Genomic DNA, 4,116 nt, shown 5'->3' with positions numbered 1-4,116 from the left:
TGAGAAACCTATCCAACCAAAAACATAGAGACCCAAAAATCCTCTGCATTATCATTAACATCAGACTTGTACATTTCCTCAGTGAAAACAATGTACTGAGCAACTGTCAAATAGGCTTTTACCAAATTATCGTACGACAGACCACGTATTCACTCTGCACAGCCTAATTGACAAACAAACAAACAAAAACAAAGGCAAAGTCTTCATGTTGAGTTTACTTCAAAAAAGCTTTTGACTCAATTTGACATGAGGGTCTGCTATACAAATTGATGGAAAGTGGTGTTGGGGGAAAAACATATGACATTATAAAATCAATGTACACAAACAAGTGTGTGGTAAAAAATGGCAAGACACATTTCTTTCCACAGGGCCATGGGGTGAGACAGGGATGCAGCTTAAGCCCCACCCTCTTCAACATATAGATCAACGAATTGGCGCGGGCACTAGAAAAGTCTGCAGCAACCGGCCTCACCCTACTAGAATCTGAAGTCAAATGTCTACTGTTTGCTGATGATCTGCTGCTTCTGTCCCCAACCAAGGAGGGAATACAGCAGCACCTAGATCTTCTGCACAGATTCTGTCAGACCTGGGCCCTGACAGTAAATCTCAGTAAGACAAAAATTATGGTGTTCCAAAAAAGGTCCAGTTGCCAGGACCACAAACACAAATTCCACCTAGACAACGTTGCCCTAGAGCACACAAAAAACGATACATACCTCGGCCGAAACATCAGCGCCACAGGTAAATTCCACAAAGCTGTGAACGAACTGAGAGACAACGCAAGAAGGGCCTTCTATGCCATCAAAGGGAACATAAAATGTGACATACCAAATAGGATCTGGCTAAAAATACTTGAATCAGTTATAGAACCCATTGACCTTTATGGTTGTGAGGTCTGGGGTCCGCTCAGAAACCAAGAATTCACAAAATGGGACAAACACCAAATTGAGACTCTACATGCAGAATTCTGCAAAAATGTCCTCCGTGTACAATGTAAAACACCAAATAATGCATGCAGAGCAGAATTAGGCCGATACCCGCTAATTATCAAAATCCAGAAAAGAGACGTTAAAATCAATAACCTCCTGAAAGGATGCGATTCCCAAACCTTCCATAACAAAGACGTCACCTACAGAGAGATGAACCTGGAGAAGAGTCCCCTAAGCAAGCTGGTCCTGGGGCTTTGTTCACAAACAGACCCCACAGAGCCCCAGGACAGCAACACAATTAGACCCAACCAAATCATGAGAAAACAAAAAGATAATTACTTAACATTTTGGAAAGAATTAACAAAAAAACGGAGCAAACTAGAATGCTATTTGGCCCCAAACAGAGAGTGCACAGTGGCAGAATACCTGACCACTGTGACTGACCCAAAATTAAAGAAAGCTTTGACTCTGTACAGACATAGTCTTGCTATTGAGAAAGGTTGCCGTAGGCAGAGAAGACAGGCTATGTGCACACTGCCCACAAAATGAGGTGGAAACTGAGCTGCACTTCCTAACCTCCTGCCAAATATATGACCATATTAGAGACACATATTTCCCTCAGATTACACAGACCAACAAAGAATTAGAAAACAAATCCTATTTTGATAAACTCCCATATCTATTGGGTGAAATATCACAGTGTGCAATAACAGCAGCAAGATGTGTGACCTGTTGACACAAGAAAAGGGTAAACAGTAGAGAACAAACACCAATGTAAATACAACCCATATTTATGTTTATTTATTTTCCCTTTTGTACTTGAACTATTTGCACATCATTACAACAGTGTATTGACATAATATGAGTGTGATATTTACTGTTCACTTTTTGTTTATTTCACTCTTGTTTGTCCATTTCACTTGCTTTGGTAATGTAAATATATGTTTTCTATGTCAATAAAGCCCCTTGAATTGAATTGATAGAGAGAAAAATTATAACACATTTCATGCAATTCTACATGACTGGAGACCTTAGCAGAATATTTTTTAATAGCTCACAAATGATCGAAATGACAGGCTACTTTGACACTAACAAACTGAGATCAATAAAAACGACCTCGTCTTGAATCCATCACCAGCCTAGGCCTAGGTGTGTGGAGACACACATATTGTACAATATGAGGAGATTATATTCCTATAAATATAACAAGAGGCCAGACCCAGATGCAGACACGGGAGGCAGATGGTTTGAGCTCTGATATTTATTACAGTCCAACCGGTAGGCAAAGGCAGGTCTGGGACAGGCAAGAGTTCATAACCAGGTCACTGTCCAAAACGGTACAGTTCAGCAGGCAGGCAGAATGGTCAGGAAGGCGGGCTCAGAGTCGGGACAGGCATGGGTCAGAACCAGGAGGACGAGGAAAAAGAGACTCGTGAACAGCAGGGGCTATGAGAAACCCGCTGGTTGACTTGGCAAACAAGACGAACTGGCGTGTGACAATACAAGCTTTCCAGTTTCACTGACTCACCCACAGCTCATTCACCAGCGATAGTCGTTGCGCTCATACCGAAAGCCTATCTTTTTTGTTGTTCACTCAATTGGCCTATTTGTAAATTGAGGGTTCTGCAGCACCTCCAGCGGCTATCATTCTACAAGGAAATAAATGAAGTGCAACGCTGGAGAGATGAGAGCTGCATTACTTGCTGTTTGGGGTTTTAGGCTGGGTTTCTGTACAAGTACTTTGTGACATGTGCTTATGTGAAAAAGGCTTTAGAAATTGGATTGATTCATTCATGTCTAGCAGAGAGAGGGAGAAAGATCATAGAAAGTGAACCATAAACCCGGACGGGCCCAACATGAATACGTTCTTAGAATATTAGGCACGTTTTCATATAACCTTTTTAGAGGGTAGGAGAATTACAGAGGTAATTTAAATTAACTAAATTTTTACGTTGCAAACAGTGAAAATAATGTTTCATGCCACGAGAGGTACCGGATCCTGGAAAATGGGTTAAGGAACGAAACAGTCCAAAACTGAGAGGTGCCTGATCCTGTTCCGGCAGAACCGGCTCAAATTAAGCACTGCGACAGACGACTGACCAATGCTGATGGGAAAAATATTTTTAAGACGAAATATCGCCTAACAAGTAGCCGTGCTACATTGTTATTTCCCAGTTCAACAAACAAATAAATGCTATGAGAATTGCACATAGCTTCCAAGGTGTCTCGCCTGACGGAGGACAAATTAAGATCAAGCTTGCTACAGTAACTTAATGTTATTCAAGAGTTTGAAACCACGTGCTAACGTTAGCTAGCTAGCTAATGATTATATGCTAGCTAGCTGCTAACGTTAATTTGCTTCATAGCTCGCTGATATTCTTCCTTGTTTCATTATTCATTCACATGTTATTCGCCATACTATTGTTACAAAAGTAGCTCGCTGGCTACGTTTTCTATAGTTTTATAGACAATTTTCACTCGGGTGCATATGCTCATAAGTGCTACCACAGCCTAGCAGAATAACGTCAGGATGGCCGAGCGGTCTAAGGCGCTGCGTTCAGGTCGCAGTCTCCCCTGGAGGCGTGGGTTCGAATCCCACTTCTGACAATTCTTTTTAGAAAGGTAATTTAATAGTAGTAGGTAGCCAGTAACTAACTATTCGTTCTTTTTTCTATTGAATTGATCAATGAATGGTGTTCTAAAAGAAAGAACGAAATAAATAACTGTAGCCTATGATGATTAAGCGGTGATAAAACATAGGGAAACATTTTAGGCAATGTTATTGTGAAAATTTGTATTTTGCAACTAAAAGCAAATTGATGTAGGCTAGGTCCGCTTGCATTATATAGACTAGGGTTTGGACACTTGAGTTTGTGACAGGCACGGGGGGGAAAAGCTATTGAGAGCCGATATAGACAATGTCTTAATACAGACAGTGGGCTAAAAGTGCCTTTAGAAATTATTCATACCCCTTGATTTATTTCATAATTTGTTGTGTTACAGCCTTAATTCAAAATGGTTTTAAATAGGTTGTTTTTGTCTCACCCATCTACACACAATACCGCACAACGACAATGTGAATTTATTGGAAATAAAATAGAGAAATATCTAATTTACATGAATTATAATCACCATTGGCAGCGATTACAGCTGTACGTCTTTCTGAGTAAGTCTCAAAGAACTTTGC

At 40.5% G+C, this 4,116-nt stretch overlaps 1 non-coding gene across 1 annotated transcript; it reads left to right on the top strand.

Annotated features, from left to right (window-relative positions):
- The first annotated feature begins 3,453 nt into the window (after positions 1-3,453).
- On the top strand, positions 3,454-3,536 carry trnal-cag (transfer RNA leucine (anticodon CAG)). Its single transcript has one exon. It is a non-coding gene; the product is annotated as a tRNA-Leu (tRNA).
- Positions 3,537-4,116: the final 580 nt, after the last annotated feature.

Source organism: Salvelinus alpinus, chromosome 9, assembly GCF_045679555.1.
Source record: "Salvelinus alpinus chromosome 9, SLU_Salpinus.1, whole genome shotgun sequence".
In the NCBI taxonomy this organism is placed as follows: domain Eukaryota; kingdom Metazoa; phylum Chordata; class Actinopteri; order Salmoniformes; family Salmonidae; genus Salvelinus; species Salvelinus alpinus.
Note: the sequence above shows the minus strand (reverse complement) of the source record. Positions and strands in the feature narration are given on the sequence as shown.